Genomic DNA, 22,262 nt, shown 5'->3' with positions numbered 1-22,262 from the left:
GCGGGCTGCATCCGGCGGTCCATCCGTCTCGAGTTCCGGTGCCGCCAGTCGCACCGGGGCCGGGGCGGGCCAACAGAGAGGTCCGACACTCCCGGCATCGCTGAGTTGCACTCCCCGGCGCCGCCACCACACCCGGACGGACGAACAGAGCTGACACGCAGTAAGACTCTAAGACACGCAGTAAGACCGTCTTACTGCGTGTCAGCTCTGTTCATATACACATCGAACACAGGGCTGATACACATCGCGGCAGATGACGCGTGAAAAGGAGACTGGCTAAATGTGAGTTGCATACACACTTGATTTTTTACTGAATGACTGTCTTTAAACTCAACTGGAAATGAAACGCGTCGTAAGAGAGGACACACGTTTCCACACACGCACAAAAAAAAATGAAATGCAAAATGCTGTGATGCACTGACCTTATGTGGCCAGTAAAAAAAGAAACTGCGAAACAGGAAAAGCACAGGATTTATTTTTCGTCATTCATGGCAATAAGTAAAAAAAAAAAATAATATTCAGCCAATAAAATCACGAATACCCTAAGAAAATAGCTTTATTTTACAACACTTTCAAAAATGGAAGGATATAAAACGAGGTTCTAAAAAATATCGCCATGCTATCCCCTACATGCAGAATGATTCGTAATTATAAGATTTGGCCTGCCGGTGGTCTCTGCCAACAGCGGCCGTCCCAGGAAGCTGCTAATGCACGGAAGGGGCGTGTCGGTGGCCACATCACGGATATGTCCCTCGCCAAATGACGGGGAGGTATCGCTGGGTCAGCGATTGGCGCCGGCAGCGGGAGCCTTCCCCGTCCGGTGGGGGCTGGCGGGGGTCCACATAAAGATATCATAAAGATATATCAGCTATCAGTCATCGCAAGGAGGACACCAGTGTCAGCATTTTTTTTTGTTCGGGTGGCGACATGGTCGCCCATTAGTTGTTTCCTGATATTCAGGACAACCATTTATCAAATTAGATGTTCGATTGCGACGACAAGGCATCAACAAAGTGTTTGTTGCGTGACAAAAATAGCATGAATTCAGGTTAACAAAGAGTAGGTATACGACGTTGTAATTACTGCACCAGAGAAAAGATGAAGCTCCGTATCACTTTAAAAGTAATCTGATTTTACACATTCGAGTTCCGTTTGTCATGACTGTGCAGCTAATTATGCATCCATAGGCGGCGGAACGATTTGAGACAAGGGGGGGGGGGCACCAGCTCAAGGAGCCAAACCTAGGGTACCCCCAAATCCTGTTTTCTCATCGGATTTAGGCCACTTATTTTTCGTCACAGCCCTGACACGATGATTTTTTATTTTTATTTTTTTTTTCTAAACGAAAATGGCAGTTCACCCCCGTATGTGTGGTACTGGTTAACTTTAAGCTGACCCTCAAGTACCTATGTGTTTTCTCTTCCTTATTCTCGTTTGATAAATTCCATTAATCCTACATGTATCAAATTACCAAGAAGCCATCGCAGTACTAATCAATGGCGAATCCCAGGGGGGAGGTCACATGGGTCATGACTTTGGGCCTGGGGTCACCACATGCCTGCCAGGAGCACCACAGGCTGACAGCCGACAGGGGCACCACAGGCCCGCCAGGGGTACCACAGGCCTAGCAGGGGCACCACGGGCCTGTCAGTGGCACCACAGGCCTGTCAGGAGCACCATCGGCCTAGCAAAAGCACTACAGGTCTTCCAGGGGCACCGCAGACCTGCCAGGGGCACCAGAGGCCTGCCAGGGGTACTATCGGCTTCGCAGGGGAACCACCGGCCTCGCAAGGGCACCATGGGCCTGGCAAGGGCACCACAAGCCTGTCGTTGGCACTTTAGGATTGTCAGGGCACCACAAACCTGTCAAGGGCACCTGCGTTCTAACAGGGGCACAACAGGCTCGCCAGAGGCACCACAGACCTGCCAAGGCCCAGGGACACCACAGGCCTAGCAAGGACACCACAGGCCTGTCAGGGGCACCACGGGCCTGTCAGGGCCCATGTGCACCTAAGTCATGTCAGGGCCCACCGTAGGCTTGTCAGGGGGCAGGATAGGTGAAAAAAAAACTGAAAATAGGGCACCACCAAAATTAAGTGGCCGAAATCCGTTGAGCTTTTAATTTTGGGTATAGGTAGGGCACCACTTCGATTCATGACCCTCCCCTTGGAGTTTTCCCGAATCCGCCCCTGGTACTAATACATCAAATTTAAGGGGGGCACCTTGCTATTGGTGCCCCCTTGCAGAATTCAAGGGGGCACGGTGCCCCGGTGCCCCCTCCCGTTCCGCCGCCTATGTATGCGTCTATGTTCAGTGTAGTTTTCACACTTGTACTACTTTGTCCCCAGCCCCCCCCCCCCGCCCCATATCCCGAAAAGGGCTAAGGAACGTGGATCTCACGCACAACAGTATGATACACCAATTGGACACAGCACACTGGTCTAGCACATCACTGTGTGACACCAGTCTGACCCGCATGGTTTGACCCGCCCTCGATCACAGGTCAGGAACGCACCTCAGACTCGAACAGCCGTGACCGTTGGCTGACAGAGTGATGACTGACATGGTGACAGCTGACCTACTGATGACTGACATCTGACAGCTAGCAGGTGACAGCTGCCAGGCGCGGGCTGACTTCTGAAGACTGGCCGGAGACATATAAATATGGCGGAACGGTTACGCGAATAGTTTGCGAATTTTGCGCCACTATCTATTGCTAGCCAATGCGAATGCCCTAAATTATAGGCTCTCGAACATATGTAGAGCAGAGCAATGCTAGAACTTGCATCAGTGGAGTCTTTGACTGACCATTCAAGCTTTCTCAGGCATATTGCACAATTCGCATGGCAAAATGGAAAACAGCGTAATTCGCACCAAACAATATTGGTAACAGTGATCAAGTGAGGAAGATATCAAAGATATGTTTTAATTAAATATGAGAAGCTTATGCCTTTTATAGCTAATGACAGCAGACATCGGTTGTGTTCATTTACAACTTATACATGATGGCCAATTGTTCCAACATCAATGCAATTCCGATAGATGTACGTGTAGGCAAAAGTCTTATTTCGTGACAGGCTCAAGTCATTTTCAACTTATGTACTTTTTTGCAAGCACAGGAAATGCGCATTTCCGTGCTACATCACCCGCATCGGCAGTTCCCCACAGCCAAGTGGCCGGTTCCACTAAATTCCCCACTCGAGAGCCGACCAGAAGGAAGGCATCATCTTATCCGTCATCACCAGTCAGTCTGAGCCGGTCTCCCGACTCTCGACCGCGGCTGCCATTGTCAGAACGGCCGTAAATCTGGCAGCACTGCCCGGATCTGGCAGCCCGCGAGACCCCTGTTTTGCCGTCTCCGTCTCTGACGCCGATTGCCGCAGGCGGACAAAAGGGCCGCACGGACGGGGACTGATTAGGGCCCGGATTAGGAACGGATTGGATTGGCCGCCACGCCATCAATGTGGTAGGTGGCGACGGTTGCGAGGACCCAGCACGGCCAATTGCCGCTGGCCGCGGGGCGCACATGGGAGATCTTCCGCCACCGGCTGGGAGTCGACGAGGATAAATAATTAACAGTCGACAATAAAGTCAGTAATTAACATAACGGCAGAGCGGATGGAGCTGACATGATATGGTGAAAACAACATCAGCTGTATTTATCACTTCAAATAATTAAATGAATAAAATTATACTCCAACAAAATACGAAGTGTGCGTTTTTTTTTGTTCCATGAAGTTCTATCCGCAAAACGACCTATAAAACATCCGCTCGGAAGGCGGAGACACAATAGCCGTTTTCAAGACTGTCATCTTGTTCACATCTGGTGCACATTTTGTGCAGATTAGGTGCAGATTTGGTCAAACTAGGCTCAGTTTGTCTCTTACTAGCTACCAGCTAGGGTTGCACTAATTGCTTACATGCCAGCTTTGTCATATTATCAGAGAACATCATCGGTGAAAACACTGAAATAAACACATAAAATACAGATATTTGCTGTAAAAGGGATTAGGAGCAGATTTGGTCAAATTAGGTGCTCTCGCCGGATAGCCCATCGTGAAAACGGTCAATCTGTCCCCTTCCCCCTAGCGGGGCGCATTCGGCTAAATACCCCAGCAGGGAGCGGGTTATACGTGGCCTGGTGCAGGCCTGGCCACGCACGGCTAAATACCCCAGCAGGGCGGGGGTTAACGTGGCCTGGTGCAGGCCTGACCACGCACGGCCTGACTCTGAACTTTTCACATGTGCACAAACGTTGTATACGTATAACGATGTGCCGAAAGCGTCGGCGCTACGTGTCGCCACTTCTCGAAGATATTGACGAAAATCCGTACGAGGGACGCTGAACCCCTGGCAGGACGAGAGCTAAGCAACTTGAACCACTAGGGCTCGCAAATGCACACCTCACAACTGACTGATTAAAAATGCATCACAGTACGTATTTCCTGGTTACGCCATGAACGATGTTAACTGCTTTTGCTAAGTGTGCCTAAAATGCCACGTCAAGTAGGAATCGGCCTTTACGACAAGGCAAAGCATGCTTAAGTTGTTGTAACTTCAGTCTCAAACCATAAGTCAGTAGCACGGTGCCTTCTTGCTAAATAATACTCTGCCAAAACTTAGACCTGGCGGTTTGATGGCGGCATTACATAACACTAACCATCACTCCTTGTGTGACAATTTGACCTCCACTCGACATCGAGCGAAAGGCGACAGCATACGTCCGCAGTATGACCTGTAATAGCAGCACGGCAATGCAATCTGCGCACTCAACTTTATGAGTGCCGCATAACGAGGGCACAGGTGTTGCATAGGTGTCGGTCCGACACTGCGATGCCAGTGCGTGGAGCGGACGGCTGTGTCAGGGTCAGGATAGTGCGCAAACCACTGGCCAAAGATATATCGACTGCTAGTGATGGCCGGTCTTCACTTCGTGGAAGAAACTGGTCAACGGCAAGCCACGACCAGGCCACGGAGCAAGAGCTGCGAGTCACAGCGTTGCACGATCCTCCTTACATCTGGATACACACTGGGCCCAATGGAACTGTCACTTATGACGGTTATCTGTTTGAAGTTTGGAAATAATAGCCCAGTCTCTAAAGCTTCGCTACCGTCTAGTGCCGATGCTGGGAAATCAATACCAATACGGGAGGCTGGACGAAAATGGCACCTGGAGTGGACTTATAGGAGAGCTGGCCTATGGAAGAGCCGATGTGTGCCCTCGCCTGGCTTCAGATCAAGAATGACCGATCGGAAGTGGTTGATTTTTTAGACGGTGCATCAGTGGAAGAAAGCTTCAGTGATTTTCACATTAGCACGAGCTTCGATGATACGCCCAGCCTGACTGCTGACAGTTTCGGCTCTTTGCTAAAGCCGCTCCACATGTCAGTCTGGTGGATGGCGCTCGCGTATTATTACTGCTCTCACTGGCGCTGAAGGTCTCCATTCGACTGAGCAGGACCGAGGACAGGCAAACCAGCGCAGAGATGACGTGGGCGGCCTGTCTCCTGTCTGTGTTCGGGTCGTTTGCTGGCCAGGGCTGGTCCTCGGTGCCCAGCTCTTTGTCCGGCCGCATCATCACCATCCTTATCTGGCTCCTGTACATCATTATCGTCAACAGTTACACTGCCACATTGACCTCTTACCTTACTGTAGTCGAAATTGAACGACCGATCAGCAGCCTGAAGGAATTCCTTGAACGCCCTGACTGGAAGCTGGTTATCAATCCAGATCACATTTTTTTAAATGACTGGAAAGTGAGCGAAGATCCATTTGAAAGGCAATTATACCAAAGGATTATGAAGAGAGATCGAAGCGTTCCTTACGACAAAATCGAAGCAGACCGTCTTTCACTTGAGCCCAAAACGCTGAGTTTCTTCGATATTAGAGCAGCGTTCCGCAGGATTGGAAGCAAAGCTTGCATTCTCACACCCTTATATGATCGCCCTAGGCTGGGTGACAAAAATTATATCGCCATCGCTAAAGGACGCGACGATCTGAGACAAGCAATGAACCAGGTGATACGAAGGATGAACGAGGTGGGCATCCTCGTGCGTCTGAAGAGCAAATGGACTCGGCAAACCCATGCGTGCGCCGTTTCAAACGAGATGACACCAATCTTTGGGCAACTCCATCGCTCTGCTGTTGATCATCCCGTTCGCCGTCACGGCCAGTATGATCATGCTTCTTATGGAGTGCTTCTGGTACAGTCGCGCTTTGAAACGGCTGACCACAAAGCAGCCAAACTATGTGACACATGGCGCGAATAAACGCGTAGAAAACAGACGATCGGCCGGAAAAGGGTGTGACTCCGCGGGGCTGGATGCGGTCATTTAGGACTTTTAGCTGCGCTGTGGAAGAACCCGGTGGACTCGGCTTCGATTTCCAAGTTTCTGCTACATATCTGGCGAGTGTTTGCCAATTGCACCATCCGGCGACGGGTTTCAGCTTGAGCTTCAACCCAGGAGATGGTGGACCCCAGTCACGGCCGTTGTGCAATATGCATGGCGAGCTAAATGTCGGAAATTTTGAAGTGTTAATCGTTATTGATGTGTGCAAAACATAGCTTGCTAAGACCCGCCTAGCACGAATGCTTCATGCTGACTAGTTGTGTTGCGCTGCGTTGCGGTGCGTTGCAGTGTACACACTGCACGGTTTGATGCGTCTCATTGTGGTCTTATAAGGAGGTTTGCGATATATGTACAGCAAACAAGGACATGTGGGCGGGCACAACGACTGCATTTCATCCATCAGTCTCAAGACAGCATCGTTGCCAAGCCTGAGTCTTTCTCCAAGAGCAAAAACTGGTCGCTGCCATCATAATGCAAGAGAGTTATGAAACACCTACATTGCGCTCACCCAGAGCTGTTCACATTTTACATAATGAGGATTATTGAGTAGCGGGCGGGACTCGTAACCATTCGTCGGCCATCCTGTCCTTCCTCCATGAAGGAAATCCAGTAGAAGATGTTGCTGTCAGATGTGCCGTCGAGGCATGGAAACTCGCGTCGTCTATTAGGAAAAGCACACACTGTTGATCGTTGCGCTTGTGTTTGTGGCTTGTTGCTCTGCTTCAGTTGGCAGTTATGCACGGATGTTCTTATCCATAAAGTGTTGCGAAAACATCTTCACGAGCTTGTTTCTGGGTTTATCACGCGAAAGAAGTTTGGATTCTGACAGAATCAGGCGCAGACCTTGGCGCAGACTGTGGCGTACCAAATCCTTAACTACCAAAATTGAGCTTTTGATTTTTCCTTCTGGCGCAACAACCACACTTCGTCTAAGCACTTGTTATTCTGCTAAGCACAATCTCATTTTGTTGCCACCAAATTTGGAAAATTTAACCCTCGCACGACCAGGCCATTTCTCATAACACGAACGACCAGGGGGGGTTGTTACGACCCCCCCCCCTGGCGTTTCGAAACGGAAGGTCGTAGAGCTTAGCGGAAAAAACCAACGGATTGCTCTCAACGAGATCTCGCGATTGGTGGTATATTTTTTGGTCCTAGGTCAACATTTGACCTACTTTTGACCGGTCAAAGGTCAAATTTTCGGAAAAATAGACTTTTTTCAACGGCGGCGATTGCGGCAAAACGGTGGGAGATATCGACTTGAAACCTTCACTATCGTGTTCCTTGATCAATTCTCTATCGTTTGGTATGTATTTCGTTTCCCTAGCTCTAAAAATGGCGCGTTGGGAGCGCCGGAAGTCGGCAAGGTCACAGTCGGCGGCAGAAATTCGAAAAATCAAAATTTAAATTTTTGAAATCTGATTGTATTTTTGGATTTGGGAGGTCCATTTGCTCCCTATAGAAGCTAATATTGCTGCATATTCCCATTGAGGTGACAAGAATTAGCAAAATAGTGCTTCGGGCGCTTTTCAAAAATAGTACCGGACGCTGTTCCTCTTGTGACGTCATAGCTCCGTGACCTGACCTGACCCGGTCAAATTTCTTATACCATATGATAGCCAATACTTGCCCCAACATGCATGGGAAGTTTCATCACGATCCATCAACCGATGTCCGTACCACCGGCAGGAAACCTCGGGCGTTGGCACTCAGTTTGTGAAAATCCGGCCGGAGGCTGTACCTCTTATGACGTCATAACTCCGTGACCTGACATGACCCGATCAATTTTTTTTCGGCAAAAGATGCGCAAAGGTTGCCCCAGAGGCTGTTGAAAATTTCAGCCCGCTACGACAAGCCGTTTAGCGTGCACTTCGAAAAAACCTCAGGGGGGGGGTTGATACAACCCCCCCCCTAGGCGTTCTAGGGTTAAATGACGTAGATCGTGTGGAAACGCAGAGCGGCGAGGCGAAACCAGTGACTTTTTGACACCATATGCGGTGACAATACATATATTTTTTCAGGGTATTATTTAACCCTCGCCAGGCCAGGGCCTTTTTATTACGAGGACGACCTCCCCCACCCTTTCATAGCGCGTAAGTGTGACCTGCTCACCAGCGATTGGCCCCTATGGCACGTAGAAACAGCAAATTTAAATGGTATGTGACCCATAGGATATCACATTTGATGGTTTAAAGTCAATATTCAGGGGAGGGGGTTGGGAGGGAGAAATGTAAACATTTCGCTAAAACACGTCAAAAGTTTTTCGCATCTAACTTCTGATTTACTTTTGATAACTTGTTGATGATAATGAACTTTTGATAAAGATAGAGCAAAAATAAAAGCACCAGTGAACCCAGCACATCAAAGAGCGTCGAATAGTACACTTTTAATTATTAACCCTCGCCCTGGCAGGGTATTTTCATAACACGGCCTGGCAGGGGGGGTCGATGCGACCCCCCTCGCGATTGGCTCCTATGGCACCTAGGAACACCAAATTTGGTAGGTAGGTGGTCCCCCTGGAATTCTCGCCCCTGTGCAAATTTGGTTGCTCTAGGTCAATATTTAGGGGGGGTTTGGGGGGTATAAATGTAAAAATTTCGCTAAAAACATGTCCAAAGTTTTTCGATTATAACTTTTGATCTAATTAAGTTAGAGCAAAATGAAAAGTACCAGTGAACTCAGCACGTCACGGCGCGTCGTATGATATACTTTTTGCTTGCTAAGGTGTGCTTAAAGTTTTTCTTAATTCTTAAGTTAACTTTAATTAATTAAATAAGTTCAAGCTAGTCAAATTGCATCATATCGCACATCATTTTATTCGGCTGCTCACCAGAAACACAATGACACCATTTTTTTAAGCTCTAGCGTCATCATGTGCCAAGTTATTGGCAAAAACGTAATTTGACCTCAGTTGACCTCATTTGACCTGACCCATGGATAAGTACACCAAACAAAGAGGCAACAAGTGACCTGCTGTTAAGTACTGTGGCTTCAAAGCACAAAAGTGATAGAACGAAGCGGATATCTACAGTATTTTCCGAATTAAGTATTTTCCCATAGGCTTAACATTTTTTTTTTCTACGCCGCCACCCACGAATAGGTGACCAGGAGTGCGCTCTCCCTCTATCCCAGCGACACACATAACCTTACGTTAACACCAGACCAAACTTAATATGACAAGTCGCGGCACTCCCTGCTAAGAGTAAGGAAAAAAACAAAAGAAAGCAAATAGCTGTGGAGTGAGCATGCTGTTAATATGTTAACATAAGAGAAGCAAAGTGGTCACAACTGCTAACAGTTAGTGACTGCCCTCCTACACCCCTGGAACGCCCACAGATACACACTCATACAGGGTAATGTTAGTGGGAGGAAGGTGATAGAGGGGGAGCAGTCACACAAATATAGTGGATGGTTGAAGGTGATCTTTCTGGTCAAGTTCGAGCAGGATCAGTTACTGAACCCATGCAGGGCCGTCCAACTAAGCAAGGCTTGTTGTCGGACAGCCCACAGAGGCCAGTTCCGAGGTGACAAGTGTAGAAATAAAATTTAATTAAAATAAATAAGACGTCATTTGACCTCAGTTGACCTCATTTGACCTGACCCATTGATAAGTACACCAAACAAAGAGGCAATAAGTGACCTGCTGTTAAGTACTGTGGCTTCAAAGCACAAAAGTGATAGAACGAAGCGGATATCTACATTACGACGTAATGTCCTCTAACTGACCTCAGGTCAGTGACATCAAAAAATTCGAACTATATGTTATACAACTCGGTGAACTTAGCACATCCTGAAAGTTTGAAGGAAATCAGTCAAAAACTGTGAGTTGGACAGGTGCATAAAGAAAATTGAAATTTGACCATGACCTTGTACCGGTTTTTCTGATCTGGTGATGTGACCCCAAGTCACTGTGCTGGTGATAAGTGTGCATTGAAAGCATAAAAAATCGTTTATACCATACATAACTAAACGAGGGCTAAGAAAAAAAGTCAATTTTTCAACTTTTTATTTTTGACATAAAAATGCACTTTTCTAGACGAGCTTTGTCCCAGGAATCTAGTGGTGCCATTTGTTTTCACATGCGACGTTCAGAAGTGCCTCTAATTCGCGAAAATGCTTATGACGTCACCATGCCCTATGCATGTTGGAGCTATTTTTTACAATTTGGGGGTCAAAAATCAAGATAGAAAGTTGAAATTTGGGACATCTAATGTTCTAATAGAGCTCTATAACATGTATTCCGTTTTTTTTGGAAATTCTTAAAATTTTGGATTTTATTAGCTGTTTTCCAAAAAATATAGTTTTTTGAATTTTTGGGGGTGAAAAACGCATTTTATGGAAAATCCGAGATAGCCATTTTAAAGAACTCGTTGAGCTGCGTCTTTTCATGTTCTTAATTTGCAATTTGCTTAAAACCTCGATTTTTGGCGATTTTTTAAACATTTACCATATTTTGACTGAAAACGCCATGTAGTTACATCACTAAAATCGATATATTTCAGAAATTTTGAAAAAAATTTTCTTAAAAATTGCACAGGCGACGTCAAATTGATGGGGGAAAAGGTGTGCGAAGTTTCAAGTTGATAGCGCAAGCAGTTCATGAGTTATTCAAGAAAAACGGAGGGGGGGTCGGATCCGACCCCCCCCAGGCGGTCGCGGGTTAATTTAGTTCATAAATTTATAAGTTCACCAAAATGAATCATATTGCATATCGATTCATTTGACTCATCTGGTCAAAAAGAATACAATAGCACCATTTTTTAAGCACTAGCCTCACTATGTGCCGTAACTAATTAGCAAATGATGTAATCTGACCTTATTTGACCCCAGTGGACCCGACCCTAGCGTTATTGCAACAAACACATGCCTAGTCAGGTATTGATTTAACCCGCGCCCCGTTGGGCTCTGCCGAGCAACGCGCCCCGTTGGGGGGGGGGGGGGGCATTTTGCCCCCCCCCCCCTAAGATCTCGAGAACCACGCAACCTAGCGACAAGCGGCAAACGGTGTTGGATAGCCCTATCAGGGAACTACCTTGTGACCCAATTTTATTGACTTAGGTCAAACCGATGACGTCACAGGTCAGGTCAAAGGTCCAATTTTCACCGTTTACAGGCATTTCAAGAAATGCGTTGTAAAATCGAGTAAAATGCATTTCATTAAAAATCATCGATGGGGAAATGTTCTTCAAACACATATTTTGCTAGTTGAGGTCACTGATACCAGGTCAGGTCACAGAGGTCAGGTCACTGGGGGGTCACAATATGAAAGTGTCGTGTGATACATGTTTTATGGTCCATTTTACATGACAAATGCGATTATGTGGGTCAGGCAGCCTTTGGGGCCAGCTTAGGTCACGTTTTGGTCAAGGTCAGGTCAAGGTCAGGTCAAGGTCAGGTCAAATTAGGTCAAATTTCAAAGTTGATATTTTGCATACAATTGGTATCGAATCGATGCAGCTCGTCACGGGGAGTTCAATGGTGGTCTTTGTTTTGCCATACGAGGTCTAGAATTGCTAAAAATTGAGTTCAAAAATTTGACGTCAACATTTTTGAACAGTTTTTTCGCTATAACTTGGCCAAAAAACGAGATATCGATCTGAAATTTGGTATGTATATAGAACAGCGCAGGGACTATCACATATATTACGGTTTTTTTCGAAATTCGGAAAATTTTGGATTTTTTTTTAAGTTTTTCTAAAAAAATCAATTTTTTAATTTTTTTTGTCAAAAACCCAACATTTTGAAAATCCGAGATAGCAGTTTTGTAGCGCCGCTTTTTGTCTACTAGACCATATAAAGAACTTTGAAATTGCTTGAAAACTGTAGATTTGGTGAGCGTTTCAAGATTGCATGTTTTTTGCTCATTTTTGCTCGAACATGACCTCAGTTTGACCTCAATAACTCCTGACCTAAGATGACCTAAGACTTGAAATTTGGTGTGAAGGTGTCAAATTGATGCCCGGGAAGGTACTGAAAATTTGGCGGCGCTTGGCGCCGCCGTTTTCTTGCTATTCAGGAAAAACCACAGGGGGGCCAAAATGCCCCCCCAACGGGGCGAGGGTTAACCCGCGACCGCCTGGAGGGGGGTGGGGTCGGATCCGACCCCCCTCTGTTTTTCTTGAATAATGACGCTATCGACTTGAAACTTGGCATACCTTCTTCCTCATCAATTTCACTATGCAACAAAAAATGAAATATTTTCTGTTCCTGGAAAGCGACCGAATTTTTCTTATTCATTGGGTCCTATCATAACCGACATGGACATTTGTTTTTATCTGAAAATGCTTTTCCGGTTTTCAGAGACGATTTTCGATTTTTGGCCCCGAAATTCGGTTTATGGCCCACCGTGTCCGGTGTAATTGAGTAATCGACTCGTGGTAACTTTCATCGCCTTTCCTATGCCACAAGCTTTCGAATGATATCCGATTTTGCATATTTGCGTGTAAAAATAACGTCATAAATCTATGTTAAAGTAAGAAAATGTTGAAATTTTGTAAAAAAATTGACATTTTTTTCGATTTCATTTCAAAATAGAGAAAAAAACTAAAGACCCTATCCAAATTCTGAGCCCAGTTCCTTGAAGAGCATTCAATTTCCGTTCGGATGGTACTTTTTAGTGCATTTTATCGGATTCCTGTGGCGTCCAGATTGAGTTAACCTAAACTCATATCCTAGGTCATATCACATAGCATTAACCTGATAACGTATGTTAACGCCATAGGGTCAACGAGGGGTCAACTGAGGTCATGTTGTTGACCCCTTGTGACCTCGTGTCACACGCAGGAACTTAGTTTTGAGCAGTCCTGTCGCTCAGAATCTTGATCTGTACCTCCATTTGTTAGAATGGTTCTTCATGCACTGAACACATATTGTCATGGAAATGGCTGGGGGCCCGTTTTTCCAGTGACTCAATCTGGACGCCACAGTACACCGATAAAATGCACTAAAAAAGTACCTTCCGAACGGAAATTGAATGCTCTTCAAGGAACTGGGCTCAGAATTTGGATAGGGGGGGGGGGGCATTCCACGATAGATCGACCAAAGCCGTACACCCTAATATTTTATATTTTGCTTAAAATTGGTCTAATGGGTTGTTATGGGCGGGGAAGCCAGCTGTGCCAAGGATTTTTTTCTTCGAACACCGGTTTCCGAGATATAGCCTCAGGCAATTCCTGGAGGTCACGCTGCAACCCTATGTTTGGCGGCTTATAACTCAGAAACTATTGGTTTTCAATGATAAAAACTTTATATGGTTCAACTTGCAATCAACCAGCGAACGTTTTGGCTATCTCGGATTTTCGATTTTTGAAAATTTTGATCAGAATACATCTTGATCTTTTTTTCGAAGAGACCTTGATATTTTCCCAACTGAAAGTCGCAATTTTGTCTGATGACGATTAAAGCCTTATTAATTGTCATTCATATGCGACAATAAAAAAGTGGCTTTCGGCCTGCATTGACCTGAGATCAGGTCATTTTTATGACGTGTCCATTATTACGAGCGGGAGCGACAGCGAGATCTCGAGACTAAAGCAAGATAGCGACAAGTGGTAAACGATACAGTATTCACACTGATAAGGTCTACAATTTTTACTGAGGTCATTTTCAGGTCAGGTCAAAGATGACGTCACAGGGGTAGAAAGGAAGTCAAAATAGTTTTGGCTGTACCTTTTGATCTAATAAAGAAAGAGACGAAGAATAGGCACCAATCCGTTTGCTTTCGCCTAGCGCCAGTTCGCTTTGAATTTCGATACCGATGACCTGAGGTCAGGTCAATTTCTTGACCACCCCATTATAAGTCAATTGGGGAAAAATCGGCTCCCTTATTTTTACACTAAAACGCGTCGGAATTGCCTAATATACCATGAGTGACTCCATATGCGACTAACTTTGACTACCTTGAGACCTTTTTTGCTCTTGGTCAACTGTAAGGCTGCTATTGGGTCATGTGACGTCATTAAAGGTCACCAAATGTTTTTTGCTAATAACTCCTTACAGGTTCGAGATACAGCCGCGCAGATAGGCTCATTGTGTTCAGCTCGTCAAGGCCCATCGAATGATATATATGATGACCTTAAGGTCACGTGACCTAAGGTCAACTTTTGACCTTGACCTTTCGAGGTCAACATACACATGTTTCGATGCGGATCGACGAAAGGATCACGATGGTGCTATTAGTTTGTTCCTAGCTGGGATACTTCGAAAGTTATTCGAGAAAAACTTCATATATATGTAGTGCCGCCATTTAGACTTTCTTTTTACCCCTGTGACGTCAGCTTTGACCTGACCTGAAAATGACCTGAGTAAAAATTGTAGACCTTATCCATGTGCACCCTGTGCCGTTTACCGCTTGTCGCTATCTTGCTTTGTTCTCGAGATCTCGCTGTCGCTCCCGCTCGTAATAATGGGAAGGTCATAAAAATGACCTGACCTGAGGTCAACGCAGGCCGAAAGCCACTTTTTTGATTATCGCATATGAATGACAATTGGTAAGGCTTTAATCGTCATCAGACAAAATTGTGACAATCAGTTGGGAAAATATCAAGGCCACTCTTCGAAAAAAAGGTCAAGATGTCACGTGATCAAAATTTTCAAAATTCGAAAATCCGAGATAGCCAAAACGTTTGTTGGTTGATTGCGAGTTGAACCATATCAAGTTTTTACCATGGAAAACCAATAGTTTCTGAGTTATAAGCCGCCAAACATAGGGTTGCAGCGTGACCTCCAGGAACTGCCCGAGGCTATATCTCGGAAACCGTTGTTCGAAGAAAAAAATCCTTGCCACAGCTGGGTTCCCCGCCCATCACAACCCATTAGACCAATTTTAAGCAAAAAATAAAATATGCGGATGTAAATTTTAAGTTTTTTTGGTCGATCTATCGTGGAATGCCCCAGGGTCTTTAGTTTTGTCTCTATTTTTTTTTTTTGACAAATCACAAGTTATATATTTCACCGGGAACAGAACCAAGCACACAGCATTGGCACAGGATTTTATCGCAAACGGACAACAGTAGCGGTATTTTTAAACATCGCAGCAACTATAAAAATAGGCATGTCTCGGGGCGTTCAAGCCCTGGACCCACTTGTGAAAGTGGGACATGCGCATGCTCCGGGGCAGCACAGAGAGGAGGACCGAGAGCGTGTCACGCGTCGCTCCTCACGAAAGCCGTCCGCAGGGGTCGGTGGTGGTGGGTGTGTCGGCGGATCAGCCTCTGAATCGAGTGGCGGCCCCGCAACTGGCTCTTCTTCCGGTGCCTGGAGTGACTGAGGGATCCTGGTCGGGGTCAGTCCGGACGATGGCGGCGGCGACGGTCCCGGTCTGGTGCCCACTGCTGGCCTGGCTGTGGCCAGCACAGAGGCAGCGTTACCTCTGGCCACGGCGATGGAGACTCTTTGTGAGAGCCAGACTGTTTCGCGCTTGTCGCCGGTGCGGGCTGTCAGTCGACGGCCAAGCTCCTTCAGGAGACCGGCTGCAGCCGGACCCAGCACACCAGACGTTTCGACCGCAAAAGGGACGAAGACGTATCGCTCACAGAGAGCTGCATATCGGGTGCGCTTGCGCTCTTCCGCACAGCGGGCGGCGCTCCCAGGATTCAAGGCGGAGCTGATGATGGCCGTTGATGAGTAAGTGTCGCAGCAGGTAGCGTCCCATACGAGGCTCATTCCCCGGCTGAAAGGGAAGAGTGTAATCCCATCGGGACGTCGGCCATCTCCTCTGTCAAGGCCGGTGGGCTCCAGCACACTCTCAAGTCCTGCGCTGCTGAGTGCTCGCCGTAGCACGTCATTAAGGTTAGCGTGACGTGCGTGGCGGCCAGCACTCTTGGCACAGGAGAGACCGTGGTGTCCCAGTTGGTCAACAGGGCGATGGCAGAGCTGACAGTTATGTGGCTCGCATACTGATCCCCCAAGACGCAGCGCCACCGCAACCCGGACAGTTTCGTTATCCAGGTGGAGCCCTAGACTGGTGACGGGGAGGGCCTGCGCCCAGGCAGCGGTGTGGGGCTCTGCGGCAGCAAGGAGACGTGCCCGGACCACCTGGTTTGCCCCGTCCAGCAGACGCTTCTGTGCCATCTTGGAGAATGCATCATCCCAAGCGCGCTGTTTTTTCTCTTCTGATATGGGCACAAGGTGAGCGGCCTCGCCGAGCTTCGCGACGGCATCGGCCTTGACTCGCTGGAGTGCTCGAGTAGGCTGGCGAGGCTCGGTGGCGTGGAGGATCTCCTGCGCCAGTGACAAGCAAGCATGGAGTGATGCCACGTGACACGGCAGGGCTAATGCCGTGACTGACCGAACTCCAAGTCCTCCGAAACGCAGTGGCAGGGTCGCCTGTTCCCACGCTCCGTCATCGATGGTGACGTTGGTGACGGTGGCAAGCGTGACCCGTACCGTCTCGTCTACAGCCAGCAGTGGTCCCGGCTCGCGGTACAGCGGCGCCGATCGCAGAAGGTAGGTTAGCCGGGGGGCTGCCGTGTAGTGTGTCAAAAGGAAAAGACCGGTGTGAGCGTCGAGATGGCTGATGCGGGCGCACATCCGGTCTATGACGGCTGCAGTCTTGGTGGTAGCGGTGGGCAGCGCAGCATCGGTCAATGGAGATCCCAGGAGAGAGAGATCCCTAGCTGGAGTCTCCTTCAGCCCTGGGAGTGTGGCACGTAGTGATTCCGAGAGTGATGATGGCGGCGCTGGACCGGCAAATGTGACATCACACTTGCTGGCGTTCAGCTGCAGGCCAATGGTTGGCAGAGCTGTCGCCAGGACTGCTAGGTCAGCGGTGACGAGGTCGGCCGGACCTCCGATGGTTCCGTCATCGAGGTACCACACGTTTAGTGGTGACCTCATTCTTCTGATCGATTTCATTTCTCTATTTTGAAATGAAATCGAAAAAAATGTCAAATTTTAACGAAGTTTCAACATTTTCTTACTTTAACATAGATTTATGACGTTATTTTTACACGCAAATATGCAAAATCGGATATCATTCGAAAGCTTGTGGCATAGGAAAGGCGATGAAAGTTACCATGAGTCGATTATTCAATTACACCGGACACGGTGGGCCAAAAACCGAATTTCGGGGCCAAAAATCGAAAATCGTCTCTGAAAACCGGAAAAGCATTTTCAGATCAAAACAAATGCCCATTTCGGTTATAATGACACCCAATGAGTTCAAAAAAATCGGTCGTTACTCAGGAACAAAATGACTGTTGCATAGTGTTTGACGTCTTCTATGCAATTTTTAAGAAAAAATTTTCAATTTTTTTTTAGATATATCGATTTTAGTGATGTAACTAAATGGCATTTTTAGTCAAAAAGTGGTAAATGTTTAAAAAAATCGCCAAAAATCAGGGCTTAGAGCAAATTGCAAATTAAGGACATGAACAGACGCAGCTTAACGAGTTCTTTATAATGGCTATCTCAGATTTTCCATAAAATGCGTTTTTCACCCATTAAAATTCAAATAACTATTTTTTTTTTTTTGGAAAACAGCAAATAAAATCCAAAATTTTGAGAATTTAAAAAAACGGAATATATGTTATAGAGATCTATTAAAACATTAGATGTCCCAAACTTTAACTTTCTATCTTGATTTTTGACCCCCAAATTGTAAAAAATAGCTCCAACATGCATAGGGCATGGTGACGTCATAAGAATTTTCGTGAATTAGAGGCACTTCTGAACATCACATGTGAAAACAAATGGCACCACTAGATTCCTGGGACAAAGCTCGTCTAGAAAAGTGCATTTTTATGTCAAAAATAAAAAGCTGAAAAATTGACCTATTTTCTTAGCCCTCGTTTAGTTATGTATGGTATAAACGATCTTTTATGCTTTCAATGCACACTTATCACCAGCACAGTGAATTGGGGTCACATATAACCATTACCATCGGATTTGGCGTGAAAAATAAGCCATAAAACATGTGTCGCACGCCCATGTAGTAGAAAGTGAAAACCGTGACCTTTCGTGACCTGACCTGACCTTGACCCGTACTTAGTATGACCCCTATACGCACATGGTACCTTCACTAGGTCTTTGAGGTAATTTTTGGTGAGTTTTGAGCAGCAGCTATCGATTCCGCTGTCCGTAAGCCTAATCATGCAAAACCCCAGAATTTGACCTTTGACCTGACCTTGACCCGAAAGTTGACCTCAATCTTAAAATCTTAAGAGTGCTTTTGGAAGGTCTCGTAGAGACCTTTCGAACGCCGCCTCGCGGGGCTCGATGCGACCATTGGTTCTCGAGATAACAGGGGGGGGTCGGATCCGACCCCCCAGGCTGTCGTGGGTACGGAAATAGCCCAGGCGGTGCCGGGTTAAAATTGTTTTGCAACACAAAAACGTTGAAATGGAGTGGATATCTCATAGTTTTACTATTAGAGCCATTTGTAAATTTTCCCTTAAAATTAGTCGTGACTTGATGATCGCAGGTCAACCGAATTTGAATATAGAAAACGGGATACATGTCATGGCGCATGTTATGCATGTTATGAGCTTGGCACACCCTGCAAGTTTGAATCAAATGGATGAAAAACTATAGTTTATAGAAATCAGAGCGTAATTTCAATGTTTTTGCTAATGTACCGGTGACCGGTGATCACCTCGTGACCTGACCTGAGGTCACTGGGACCAGGGTTGTATACAACTCAATCAATAGCAATCAATTCAATCACGACAAATTTGGGAAACCAATCAAATCAATCAAGTCAGAGCAGTTTTCGGGAATTGATTCAATCGACTCAAACGCGACAATGAAAGGAATCAATCAACTCAATCAAACGACTCAAACCAAGACATACATTAGGTTTTTTGCCCCACCAACTTGGAAAAGTGTCCATAGCAGTCTGGTGTACCTACCTACCTACCTACCTACAGAAGAAACATAAAAATATTGTCATTTAAAATTATAAATTGTCATGCCATTCAAAGTTTCTATGTAATAAGGAAGGATACCTAGTGATGGACAGGTGGATCATGCTATTGAGGTTCAATGGGTAGAATTTGAGCAGAAGTTTCATTGAATGGGTGCAAAATAACCCAGTAGTTGACTCGCCCCTTAACCCAAATCACCACCTTTCACCTAAAAGTCGTCAATTTAATTTTGGCCATATTCCAACTCCATTTACACTAAATATCAGATATTGCAGTTGAAAGTTGGCTGCTCGGATTTTGGCAGTGTTCGTGATTTGGCCATTTACCCTACACCATGTTTATTTTAATGGATAATATGCATCAATAACATATTAACCATAGGGAAATAGAAATAAATATCTTACCTGCATTGTGCATGTGACGGTTTCGGTTAGACAGAGACTGACGGGCAGCCTGAAAAATCTTTCCACACAATGTGCATTTGAGAGTTGAGACGTGGGATGTTGTCAGATTGGGAAGGAAGAGATTTGAAGTATTTAGCTGTCCACGACTCTGGACGTGGCATGTCAATGTTAGGTACCTATGTGAGTGTGGTCGCCGCGCTCTATCGTTTCCTTTTTTCCTTCCGTTCCCTTATCTTTTGTTCCAATATGATTTGTCCGTAGTTCACCGTGCGCCTTTCTGGCTCGACGCCAACTTGGCCGGCTACCCGAGCCTGTAAATGTGACCACTGCCGATAGATGCCGCTAATGATTAACCGCGAGTGACCTGAGAAGTAGTGCCGTCCGACACAATATAGCATAAGCGTTTTTATATGTATCTGTAATTGCAATTGCTTAAAGTTGATTGTTTCGGATGCTTATTTATTCAACAATATTTCCAACACTGTTATAAGTATCCCGATGTTGTGCGATTTACTTTCGAGCTGCCACGTCATGTGTTCGTGCGCGGGGCGTGTCGCAGTGACCGGCGACTGGGTCGCGGCGCCATTGCTGGTCGAGAGGCGATAAGCGTGTGACGTTGTGTGCTGTGCTCCGTCGCAACTGATGGTGAGTTGAGAGACCTGAAATTGATATTGTTCTTTTATTTACGTCGGCATGAAATATGTGATATTCAGTTCAGTGTTATTGGCGCAGATACCTGAGAAAACTTATTGACCTGTTCTAGGTATGATTCGATGGTGACCGTCGTGTCAGGAGCGAGCCGCGTGGAATGTCCCGCAGGAGGCGTTACCTGTCGGTATGTAACGAATGATATTGGTCCCTGGCACATTGAAATGTTATTGCTGAACCCATTTACTATCGGATTTGCAAGCTGAAGTTAGATGTTAATTATCGGGAGAATTGCCGCGCTGTTCGGATTATGTGAGGGGATTGGCGCACGGTGACGTAATTTGTCTCGTTAGTTTTATTGTGTTATTTGCTTTTGTTGTCGCCCGCGTTATGTGCATGTTTTGCTGTTTTCGTTGCATTAATTTTCGTACTGTTTGTTTCTACAGAAACGACCAAATACAGGCCAGTTACGGCTGAGCGCCGTTTGTATGGGAGCGGGTACCGCGGTTACAGTTCAGTAGGTGGAACTATGGTCATGAGTACCCAAATATAGGAACGTTCCCATTTTTGGGAACGGAGTTCCCAAATATGGGAACGGGCGTTCCCATTTATGAGAACGGAAGGTAATTTTTCGGCCGTTCGCCCACTAAAACTCATTAGTGCATCACGTCTCAAAAAAGTGCACGCTAATTTAAGTATCTACTAAGTCTCTATAAAATTATCTTTAATCTGACCGTTGAACAAGAAAATTGACCGTCGAATGATATTTTTAATGATTTTTTGAAATCACGGAATGGTGAAAACATGGGTTACACTATATTTAACATGCAATTTTAAGGAAAATGAAGCGTTTTTTACATTTTGAGGTCAAGTATAATAATTTTCGCCTGGTTATGAAGTTTCATACTAGCGACACCCGATGCTGACATATGCAAGCGAACACGCGGACAGTCCCGAGGAGATATTGTTGACATTTGGTGTCGAGGCGGACGACCGCGTAGAACGTGCGTGATTTTACCGAACTACTGTTGTAAACTCAGTTTAAGTGGTCGAAAAGTATTCAGCTGTATTTTATCAGCCCGGAAAGACATATTTTATTTGGATGCTAGCTGTTTAGCGTTGTTTTATAAGGAGCGTCATGAGCGTGGTTTTTGTCTTCCGTGTTTCTAAGCATGATCGTTTTGGGGGAATTTCTCTTATATAGGTCGCTCTGTGTGGCTTATTTATAATTTCTATGCTGATTTCGACCATTCCTCGTGCCCATCCTACCAGGCCTTTTGCCACTTACACTCATTAAGAAAGGAAAAAACTAGATTTTCATTGGGACTAGGTGTTTTGAGGGTGTAACATCTTCAGCGTTCCCATTTTTGGATACTTCCTTGTACCCGTCAACTATCGGTGATAAACAGACAGGTGCTTGACATGTCTCCACCCTCGGCACGGACGGTGGATATAGGTATGGAAGACCTTGTTGAACATCGCTGAGCGTTGTGAATTACGTAATCCTGCAGAGGGGGGCGTGCCCGCTGCGAGATCGACGGGAATAAAAGCGCAGAAGACCGGGCGAAACATGCGACGGTCTTGCCGGAAAGGTCATCTGATGATTGTTGCGTTAACAATAATTTGCGGCGTTGGACGTGATGCTTGTTAATGAAAAGAGCCCCTGAAAGGCGTCGGTAAAATCGTTCCCAATTTTGGGTACGCCGTTCCCATAATAAGGAACGCTTGCAGCGCCAGTGTACGAGAGCGTTCCCAAATTTGGGTTCGCGGCCCGGATGATGGACTGCTTTAGAAATAGGGGAACGATTTGAAACTACGATGGGCCTTACAATATCAAACTCTTTCCCAACAATATTGAGACAAATATCAGGCGGTTCACGGTCGTTTTATATTTTTTGCACGTCATTTAACGGTTCTTTTTCTTGTTTTAAATAATGCCTACATGGCGTTCCCATATTTGGGTTTATCGTTCCCAAACATGGGAACGAAAATGCGTT

General features: G+C 46.1%; 1 long non-coding RNA gene across 1 annotated transcript; it reads left to right on the top strand.

Annotated features, from left to right (window-relative positions):
• The first annotated feature begins 19,810 nt into the window (after positions 1–19,810).
• LOC122391475 lies at positions 19,811–20,742 on the top strand. The gene is made up of 2 exons (XR_006258356.1): positions 19,811–20,262; positions 20,381–20,742. It is a non-coding gene; the product is annotated as an uncharacterized LOC122391475 (long non-coding RNA).
• Positions 20,743–22,262: the final 1,520 nt, after the last annotated feature.

Source organism: Amphibalanus amphitrite, unplaced genomic scaffold, assembly GCF_019059575.1.
Source record: "Amphibalanus amphitrite isolate SeventyFive unplaced genomic scaffold, NRLGWU_Aamphi_draft 000439F_arrow, whole genome shotgun sequence".
Lineage (NCBI taxonomy): Eukaryota > Metazoa > Arthropoda > Thecostraca > Balanomorpha > Balanidae > Amphibalanus > Amphibalanus amphitrite.
The sequence above is the reverse complement of the archived record's forward strand: the minus strand, read 5'-3'. Positions and strand labels throughout refer to the sequence as shown.